Source organism: Cibotium barometz, chromosome 20, assembly GCF_041138505.1.
Source record: "Cibotium barometz isolate CiBa-2024 chromosome 20, ASM4113850v1, whole genome shotgun sequence".
Taxonomy (NCBI): domain Eukaryota; kingdom Viridiplantae; phylum Streptophyta; class Polypodiopsida; order Cyatheales; family Cibotiaceae; genus Cibotium; species Cibotium barometz.
In genome coordinates this window covers 1,125,463-1,137,093 of record NC_141065.1, presented here as the reverse complement: position 1 = coordinate 1,137,093, position 11,631 = coordinate 1,125,463, and the positions used below count along the sequence as shown (strand labels likewise).

Genomic DNA, 11,631 nt, shown 5'->3' with positions numbered 1-11,631 from the left:
TCAAGGCACGAGATCTCTGATACTGAGCACACCACGGGGATGACCCACAAGAATCTCTCACCGGACTAGTACGAGATCCAATATCCAAATCCAGATCCAAGTTCAAGTCCAAGCTCAAGTCCAAATCCAAGTCCAAGAAACTCCCAAGTTCGTACACGAGGTACACAGGTGGTATGTGCAGATGTCGAAGAATACGAGGATCAACTTGTAGTCTTGTTGTCCAAATTGAGGAAGAAGACAATCCACCACAAGGAAGTCTCACAGTAGTACAAGCTGTCAATAATAGGTGCTTGACGTCCCATACCACCGAAGCCTGTCAAAAGCCTACACACCAGCTTACGTACTCGCCATGTGTACGTCATGAGCATTGTTTGCTTTTTTGGTCCAAGCCAGACCTTTAGTGGTGCATCTGCACAACTATGTCATGATAACCTAAGCACTCACTTATATACTTAAATCACCAAAAAAAATGTCAAGTTGGGAAAACAACAAAGCGACCTAAGTCGAAGGAGGTGGCAAGGTTGCTAGAATGCACCAATCTGGAGGGATTGCTGAGTGGACACCAAGGCAAAGGAGGTCATTAGTTATGAGCCCAACGAGTCTCTCTTGCTATGGTCTGAAGGAAAGCCTAGAGCTTACTGACTGAGCTGGGCCTGAAGTAAGACCCCCAAGGAACTCACCCATTTCTGGCCTTGAGTGTGGACTACAAAAAGCACACACACTGCTCTCAAACACAAAATTTATATCTACATCCATTCTTCTTTTGCATCTTGTATGTTAGAAATAATGTCCCAAACATGAGCTATTTTTTAAGGTTGTTTCTCCCATTTAACCCTTGGTAAGTGCTCTTTGGTGAAGTACATTTACCAAGCATCTAGCCTACCATTTTTCCCTTGATTTAGAAGCATCCCCTAGCATCTCTCCATGTTTGGAATCTACCTCTTTTAGGCTCTAAATCATCTCTACCACTTTACCATTTTAGCCTAGTTTCTTTCCACTCTTTTCACCCAAATCCACCACTCCAAAACTGCTCTTGCAAAGCCTATGTAAGGCTCACTTTTGCTTCATAATAGACAAGTCTTTTTTGCATCATTTCATGTGTTGAATCTCTTGTCATTTTAGTAGAAACATAAGTGTTATGAATCATGTCATTAACTTTCATTAAAGTCACATTTAATCCACTATAATCATGTAGCTTAATTGATGCACTAGCACATTGGTTTTCTCACATGGTATCAAAGCCATATTAGGTCCTCTCCATTGCATGATTCCAAAAGCATTGATCCTTAGCCTTTTTGTTTTTCTTTTTATTATTTTTCCTCTTTTCATTAGTAAAAGTCATCCTCTTAATCTTCTTCTTAATAATCTCCCTAGTTATAGCCTTCTTGGCCCTGGTGGCTTCAATTCAAGCTATACACTCCAACGTATTCCGCCATTTTGGTTCCTTAGATTGTGGCGCCTAGGGTAGACACACAAAATTAGGCAATTAATGCACACATGGCTGCAATTTGCGCCAAACCTCCACGCTACCCCATTTTTTGTATTTTTGGCTCAAATCACAGTTTCGCATACAATTAGTTCAATTTCTCTTAACCATAGCCTAGTTATGTACTCTTGAGTACCTCCTAAGAGGATATTATGAATGGTGAAGTATACAGTCCACATGAAAAAAAAAACAACCATATTTTCTTGCATAAATGCACTGAATTTTGTGTAAATTGCTAAAGCCACTATACCCTAGGCCCTTCACTCATTGTGTAGCTATCATCCTATTCCAAAATCCCTCTCCAATACCTATGTTATCTCATGACTTATAGCTATGTCTACTAGTAGCAAGAGTGTGGTTGAAGTCATTAATATCTCGTCTTCAAGTGAAAACTCATCATTATCTTTAGTCAACCAACCCTCCAAAATTCTCAAGAAGTAACCTCTAAAGCCTACTCCACCAAGCACCTCTAGGAGAGAGAAGCTGCCCATTAGAAGAAGCATTAATAGAGCACTTAGAAGGTTGTGGAATCCAAAGAAACCGTGGTATTATAAAGAAGCTATTAGGATAGGTTTCAGTGCTTATCTTGCATCAAACCTTCATTTGTATGGGACTGGGGATATGAAAGAAGACAAACATGGGTTATTAGCTTTCTTGTGGGGATTACTTTAAGTGGTCATAATTATTTGGTTTAGTACTTGTATTTTAATTTTCACCACCACTAAAATAATTTGAGTCAAACTTGTGAAGCATTAGACATTCCCCTTGCTCTTGCAAGAGGTAAGACCTTGCTACTATGGCTCCTAGTGAGGTGAGAGAACAGTTTAGGGGGGAGAACTTTCACACTTGACAAACCAAGGTGAAGTTTAATCTCATGGAAAAGGGCTTATGGAACATTGTTCAAGGGAAGGAGGAAAGACTTATGACTAGAGAGTGTAGTGCACAATGGGATATAAAGAATGACAAGACACTAGGCCTTTTAGGGGAACACTTGGATGACACTTTTGTACATTGCATTTACACTTTTAATGCATCTCAAGATGCATGGGAAATCCTAGACAAATTATTTGGTGCTACATGTAAACACTCTAAGATTAGTCTCCTATAGTGAAGTTCTGTGGGCTTCAAAAGGACTCCACAACTGCTATATCTACCTACATTAATGATTTTAAAAGCCTCTTAACACAACTCACATGAATCAAGAAGGAAATAGAAGATGATGATAAAATTGTTGTGTTGATTAAGAGTGTGTCACATCTCGATGAATATTCAAAACTTGTCACAACTCTTCTAAATCTTCATACTCCATCTCTCATTGACATTGAAGCTTCTCTCTTGGAAGAGTGTGTACCATTTGATGGTGCTTATTTTGTCAAAGGGAAAATCTCATCCTTGAAAGCCAAACCAAGAAGACCTTTGAGTGCACATTTTGTGGCAAACAAGGACATCTCTAGGAGTTTTGTTTTACAAAGAAGGTCCAAAAGGCCTATCTTGCTGAAGAGAAGAAAGAAGAATACTCTCCGTCAAGGCAACCGATGAGGCTAACCTTTGCTTTGAAGATTATGATTATGCTTTTTGATGGCCACGGACTTGGTACTTTTGATTGTCACATCTTTTTTAAAATTTGTTTAAGCGTAGATACTCTTTTTCATGTCATTGCAAACCAAGAGTTTTTTGTTTGATTTACCATCTTTTATATGGACATCTAGGAGATAGCCACTTTTGTGTATGGTAAACTCACCTTGGTCATCATAACCATTGTATTTCAAGCTTTGTACCTATCTTTGATTGTGGGAGGACATTCAAGTTTAGGTCATCTTAGCCATTTTTATCTTTACCCATGTCTGGTTCATGGGAAGGTGTTAGAAATAATGTCCCAAACATGAGCTATTTTCCTAAGGTTGAGCCTGCCACAAGTAATCAAAGAAGAGTAGAAAGAGGAGTCTGATGATGATTCCCAAACCATTGTTCCAGTTGATCAACCTCAGTTATTAGTACAGGAGGTTGAGCCCACAGCTGGAGTAGAGCCCCCACAACGGCAAGAGGCTCCACGATCTGTTCGAGTACCCAGGTGGTTGATGGACACCCTTCGGGAGTCAGGTGTCACGAAGCTACCCTTCGAGTGGACCACAGAGGACGGCCCTCGAAGATCGCACAGAGTCCGCAACAAAAGCAATACAGCGGAGCTTCTTCAGGTAAACTATGCTTCGATGTCTCGTAATATGCGGGACAAGGAGCCCACTTCCGTTAAGGAAGCCCTTTCATAGGATACTAGGAGGAAAGCCATGCAGGTGGAACTTGATGCCATCGAGAAGAACAACACATGGGAGTTGGTACTGAGGCTGTCAAAACGGTCAGTCATCATTGGTGTCAAATGGGTCTTTATGACCAAATATGCATCAGATGGGTCAGTGGACAAACACAAAGCCAGACTCGTGGCTAAAGGTTATGCTCCAGCGGCCAAGCATCGACTACTACGAGGATACCTTTGCACCGACAACAAGGACGATTCGGACCGTTCTTGCCCTTGCTTCTTCTCAGAGGTGGCCTGTGTATCAAATGGATGTAAAATCTGTGTTCCTTAATGGTGACTTGCAGGAGGAGGTGTATGTTGAGCAGCCTCTAGGATTTGTTGTTCCAGGATCAGAAGGGATGGTTTACAGGTTTCGTAAGGCCTTCTATGGTCTTAAGCAAGCTCCCAGGGCGCCTGGAATCAGAAGATTGATTCCTTTTTTGTTCGGACTGGTTTTGAGAGATCGGTTGCAGATCCCAATGTGTATCTCTTTCGGGAACACAGCATGGTTACGATTATCATCCTTTATGTGGATGATCTCATTCTCACCGGCGGTCATGTGGAGCACATTGGTGTGACGAAGGCTGCCTTGTGAAAAGAGTTTGAGATGACTGACCTAGGCTTACTCCACTTCTTTTTGGGATTGGAGATCTGGCAGACCCAGAGGGGGTTTTTTGTCTCTCAGCAGTGGTATGTTCATGAGTTGCTTGAGGCCTTTGGGATGGAGAACTGCAAGCCTATTACTTTGCCAATGGACCCAAATACAAAGTAGGACTTCAAGCTACCCTTTCTTGCAGTAAGTTCCCTCTTTTTGGGGTCCAACGTGGAAGGGCTACTGCATGCAACAGCAACAATAGGCATATGGGTGTTGTAGCCATGCCAGCAAATGATCCTTTTCTTTTCTTGCTTTATTCTGAAGGTGATGGCATCAGTAATGGTTCACCATGCCAAGAGAATCATGCCAGGACAATGTATCAAGAGATAGAACTGAAGAGATCCTGCTGTACGAGCTTGGTTTGGAGGAGGCCTTCTTCCTATGCTATGAACTAAGTGTTTGGAAGTCTGCTGCAAAAGACAGCAGGTAAAATTGCATAATTCATGTGGGGCATGGACCATGGTGCAAATCTCACAGTAGAATTGTTTGAAAATCGTTGGAAATTTAAAGGAAATGTAGCTCTAACCAATAAAGGGTTCATGTGATTTTTTTTTCTGTACTCTCCATTCCCATTATTGGAACCAATAAAGGGCTCATGTGAAGTTTTTTCTGTACTCTCCATTCCCCATTAATAGAATCTTTGGAAGGAAGCCTAGTGCCTGTCCAGGAAGACTTGTGCAAGAGGAAACCTTAGTGAGAGCATACCAATGTTGCAAGGTACAGGTTGTGCCAGTTCAAAGGAATGGCCATTGGCGATCTCTTTGTGCCCACATAGCACGAAGGTGTCCGTGTTTGCCTGATTTGCATTTCAAAAGGATTTGAGAAATAATCATGTAAGTACTCGTACCCAGCCTGTCTGTACCCTGCTGTTTCGGCCTGCCCACTGCCTGTTTGGCCTACCCAGGCTGGTGGTAAAGCTCCTGCAGAGTGCGCAGGACCTGAACCAGCCTCCTGCACACAGCAGCAGCAGGATGTGGAGTGGCTCTAATTATCTGGTCCATGGGTAGCCCGTACTTGACAGAAGCTGCTGGTTTCCTTCCAAATGGTCGGATGTGCATCATATGAACACTATCTGGACTAAGATGTGCCACATTTTTGGATTGCCAACCGTGAACCTTCACATGCTATCAACATAAACATCCTTGTTGAGGTTTCTTTTCTAAAAAGCAGAAGCTTCACAATACGCTTTACATCCATTCGGAAAATGGGGTGCCAGGGCCACCCCATTTCTAAATGGTAATTATACTTGGATTGAATGGTCTTTTGCTTGATGGTGAACCTTTATATCAACCTTTGTTTTCTTTTAAAATCTGATTACTGGCTGGCTGATGACTGAAAGATTAAATGGCAGGGGGATGTGGTTCTGAATAATGATGACCTCTGGCAGCTAATGCTAAAGCGAAAACAGGATTTTTTGCACTACTACAAGGACTACTCTCATCTAAGAAGAAAAAACTAGATTGTTCGGACATGGCTTCAGTATGGAGCTCACTTTATCAACAAATACAGGCATCATCCATCACAAGTACATGTAGAGTATGTAATTTTGAGCTGTCACACATTTCAATGATGAAACAAACTAAATTTTGATAAACGTGCATAGTATAATAGCATCTAGTCTCGCAGTATGGTGTGTGCAGGTATGCTGTGATTGTTGTTCTTGAGTGGGAGAAGCAGATGCAGTTGAATTCTTGGAGCCACATGCAAGGCATCATCCGACTTTCTGGCAGTGTAGCCAAAGTAAGCCCGTGAGCTTCATCTGTTTCTGCATTAGTTTGAAGAGTGAAGATGTAATTGCTATTCATGTAATTGCTGTAGACTTTGCTGCTCCTACATGTTGTCCAGACGGAACTTGATGATCACCATCCCAGGTGTCTTGACTTCTACTCAATTCAAGAAATGGAGGTGAAACGCTGGCTTCCAAAGAAGCACTGTATGGACGGTTGTATAGCAAGTACAGTTTCCCAAAGCGAGAATGGCCATGGCCATGCAAACTGATGGATCCATGGATCATGCATGAGACAAGCCTTTGCTGATTGCTGGGCTTCTCTATAGAAGCTCAACTGAAAAAACAACAATCTAGTGGTGCGTACAATGACAAATGTCTTGGAGGGTGGTTACCCAATTGTGTGAGTGTGGCTTTTCTTGAAACCAGTAATCCTATGTCTGGTGTACTTAGTTGACAAGGCCACAAAGTAAGTCCCCTATCAATTGGACCACATGCAAAACTTACCTTTGGAAGATAGAATGCCTTAAATTTTGTAGATTTTTTAAAGTTGAGAAAATAAAATTTAAAGCAGTCCCAAGACTAGGGGATACTTCTACTTATCACTACTCGTATGTTGGAGGTTTACTTTGCAATTACAATGTACATAGGTGTGTCAGTTCTATGTTGAGAAGGAGGATTGCATGATCGGCATTGAAACATAGTAGTGAATCCTCATTGTCACATATACCAGTTTGCTTTCTTGCTTCTCATTCTTCTTCCCAATGAAATAAAACCAATGGTTGTGTATTTTTTCATCGAGTGGGTCCAAATATCATTCATCCTTTTTTAAAACACACTTACTTCGGTAGCTTGGTTGACTATCCGTTTCTTTTCATATAGTAGAAATTTTGATTGCTCTTCTGTACTTTCCACGAGGGAAGTCCAACCACCAATGACAAGTAAGAAATATATCCTCCTCCCAAAACTCATCGGCCTGCAAATTTGTGTACATTGTGTTGCTAGAGGACTATTCTCCAAGACTTAACGGGAGATCGCCTTGATTTCTTAAGTTGAAGTGCATGCTCTAAGCCACTTGCGTACACCACAAAGAGTTTACGCTATACAGTGCTATAACAAAGTATCGGAAGCCTGGTCAATAAGAAAGTACCTGAATATACATCTCTTGGATGCTTGCTTTAATCCAGGCTGCTTGTCAATTGTGAAGGAAGACTTCACTCTCTCGATTAGCTCGTCGAATGTGTTATTGAAGGACTTCCTTTTCATTTCGAGTACGGTGACACAGAATATATCAGGCAATTTCATTTTGTAGGTTGTCTATATTCCGGATACTAGAGGTGATTTGTTCTAAAATATGGCTCCACAACACCTCTCTTTTCAAGAATCTCTTGAAGTCCTACATGTCTACGCACATTGTCCAAAATGGAAAAAGTTAGAACCATTCCTAGGTTGGCATGATTTCTAAGATTGTCGTCGCTACTTTGGCGATCGCACTTACCATGTACGACCCGTCTGCATCCTTCAGTAGGTACAATAAACGACGCTTATGTGTCAGCCCTAGTGTTGAGCATGCGAGTACCACCTTGTCTTTTGTCAAGCCTTTCGGCTTGTCATCCCAGTTCACTTGCACTAACAAATAGTACAAACTACACAAATAGTACATGTTACATGCTCTTTGTGGTCAGACAAGCTTGGTTAATAAACTAGGAAAAGATACAGACCTTAAGAAATCGTCGCTATTAATTGGATATACCATCGTGGTGGTAAGTCTCCTAGTTGTTTTCTGACACCTTGCATCAACTTCGTAAAATGCCTCTCTCCACTTACTTTGAAATGTGTCAGGATCCAAAAAATCCTTATGCTGGAGAGTTTCATGTAGCCCGGCTTAGTAGTCATCCTAGATGTATGATATTCTATGGCGTTAGTCACGGTCCTTGGAATTTTTAAGGTAAATATCATCATGTCTAGGCCTCAAGCAAGTCAGGGATTCCATGCAATTGCGAAACTTCCATCTGAAGAACAATTTTTATCCGGGATTTACTTCATCTATCGTACCATAACAAAATTGAGTCTCATTTTAGGGATCCATCAGTCCAGCCTAACCCCATCCAGTCCCGTGGGTTAGCCAACCGCCCAACCATTGTAGTGATGGGATCCATTTAAGAATTTGGTTAGGTTAGGGAGAAGAGTTCCTAGGTCCCCCTAGCCGGATATTCATGCAAACTTAAAACTAGACACACCACTTACACACCCAATATGAAATTGCCTTTTTCACAGATTCAGCTGTCTTTAAAACAATCATTTAATGAAACTATAGTATCACTGATCATAATCCTCCAAAATATCCGGTTGAATCCTAATTTTTAATTTTTCCTTCATCGGTGTACCTATGGCATCATTGGTAACTAGAACGCTTACCACCTGTCCATTCAGGGGCCTTTTCGATAGTTCCTAGCTCATTATTAGTAACCGGCAATATTTTCACTTATAAAAATCAAAATGGAATCTCCATTGAATATCAGCAAGATCAACCAACAAATCCATATAAAAGAGCCATGGACTCATTCGTTGAGGACCAGTAAGGTCAATCAACCAGATCCATGCCCGAATTCAAAAAACAACTCTTATTCCTTGTTCCAATATCTTCCCCAACGCACGTGTGGATATCTTCGACGACCCAAAGCCCCGAGCACCGTATGGTCAGCACCCTCTAGGATCCTTCGCACGTCACCTAGCGCTTCACTCATAGGCCGCTTCCTTGGTCCCTCATCAACCGTACCAGAAGCTCACCATTTAAATCGAACCGAGGCTGGTCAAGACCTCGGTCGACCTTGCTATGCGAGATGTCCTCCGTTGACTCTCCGTCAGCTATTGCAACTTTATCAAATAGGTCTCCACGACCTCATTCACAAGACGGTCAAAATGCTTTCCCAACATTTTTGACATAAAACAGTCATTTAAAAACAGGTCATAAATACAATTTCTATAACGAACTCTCGTCTTTCCACATGAATCCTCATTTATTTCATATGTATTCCCATTCTCATCACATCATTTTTCATCTCATCACATTTGTTCTCATTTATCCGCATCAGATCTCATCCACTCACATCTACCCATATCCACATCTCATCACATCATATTCATTCACATCACATATCACATCTATCCCAATTTACATCACATCTCATTCATTCACATCACGTCACATCTATTCACGTCCATCACATTCATTTACATCACATCCATTTACATCCATCACATCATATTCATTTACATCACATCCATTTACATCCATTTACATCACATCCATCACATCATATTCATTTACATTTACATCATCCATTTACATCACATCCATCACATCATATTCATTTACATTTACATCTATTTACATCCATCACATCATATTCATTCATATCCACCACATTCATTCTCATAAACATCCCATCACATACATTCTATCCCTAGATCAACCAACAGATCCATATAAAAGAGCCATGGACTCATCCGCTGTTGACGACCAGCAAGGTCAATCAACCAGATCCATGCCCGAATTTAGAAAACAACTCTTACTCCTTGTTCCAATATTTTCCCCGACGCACGTGTGGATAACTTCGGCGACCCAGAGCCCGAGCACCGTATGGTCAGCACCCTCTAGGATCCTTCACAAGTTACCTAGCGCTTTACTCATAGGCCGCTTTCTTTTGGTCCCTCATCCATCGTATCGGAAGCTCACCATTTAAATCGAACCGAGGCTGGTCAAGACATCGTCTGCTATGTGAGACGTCCTCCGTTGACTCTTCGTCAGCTGCTGTTGCAACTTTATCAGATAGGTCTCCACGACCTCATTCACAAGATGGTCAAAATGCTTCCCCAGCATTTTTGACATAAAACAGTCATTTAAAAACAGGTCATATATACAATTTCTATAACGAACTCTCGTCTTTCCACATTATTCCACATCAATCTTCATTTATTTCATATGTATTCCCATTCTCATCACATCATTTTCTATCTTATCACATCTCTTCTCATTTATCCGCATCAGATCTCATCCACTCGCATCTACCCATATCCACATCTCATCACATCATATTCATTCACATCACATATCACATCTATCCTAATTTACATCACATCTCATTCATTCACATCTCGATTCACATGACATCACATCTCATTCATTCACATCCCGATTCACATCACATCACATCTATTCACGTCCATTTACATCCATCACATCACATTCATTCATATCCATCACATTCATTCATTCATATCCACCACATTCATTCTCATAACCATCCCATCACATACATTCTATCCACATTATATCACAGCAGTTCTAACCACATCATATCTCATTCATACACATCTCATCTCATTCATCGACCTCCATCCAATCGTTCACATATACGACTACTCACATCTATCCATACATTCATATCTATCACTTCACATCCACATATATTCATGTCACATCACATCACATTCTTTCAAATACACATCCACATCCATTCTTTCACATACATCCACATCTATTCTTTCACATACTCATCCACATCCATTCTTTACATACACATTCACATCCATTCTTCACATACACATTCACATCCATTCTTCACATACACATCTACATCCATTATTCACATACACATCCACATCCATTATTCACATACACATCCATATCCATTCTTCACACACACATCCATATCCATTCTTCACATACACATTCACATCCATTCTTCACATACACATCTACATCCATTCTTCACATACACATTCACATCCATTCACATCTACATCCATTATTCACATACACATTTCACATACACATCGATATCCATTCTTCACATACACATCTATATCCATTCTTCACATACACATTCACATCCATTCTTCACATACACATCTATATCCATTCTTCACATTCACATCTATATCCATTCTTCACATACACATTCACATCCATTCTTCACATACACATTCACATCTATATCCATTCTTCACATACACATTCACATCCATTCTTCACATACATATTCACATCCATTCTTCACACATACATATTCACATCCATTCTTCACATACACATCCATATCCATTCTTCGCATACACATTCACATCCATTCTTCACATACACATTCACATCCATTTTCATCACATATCATCCACTCACATCCCATATCATTCATTTACATCCTGATTCACATGACATCACATCTCATCCATTCATTCACATCTATCTGATTCACATCACATCTCATCACATCTATTCACCTCACATCTCATCCATTCATTTACATCTTGATTCACATGACATCACATCTCATCCATTCATTCACATCTATCTGATTCACATCACATCTCATCACATCTATTTACCTCATATCTCATCACCTCTATTCACATCACATCCATCCATCCATTCATTCACATCTATCTGATTCACATCACATCTATTCACC

General features: G+C 40.7%; 1 pseudogene; it reads left to right on the top strand.

The window, feature by feature from the left end:
• Positions 1-4,723: 4,723 nt before the first annotated feature.
• Positions 4,724-6,800, top strand: LOC147627426 (tRNA-splicing endonuclease subunit Sen2-1-like; annotated as a pseudogene).
• Positions 6,801-11,631: the final 4,831 nt, after the last annotated feature.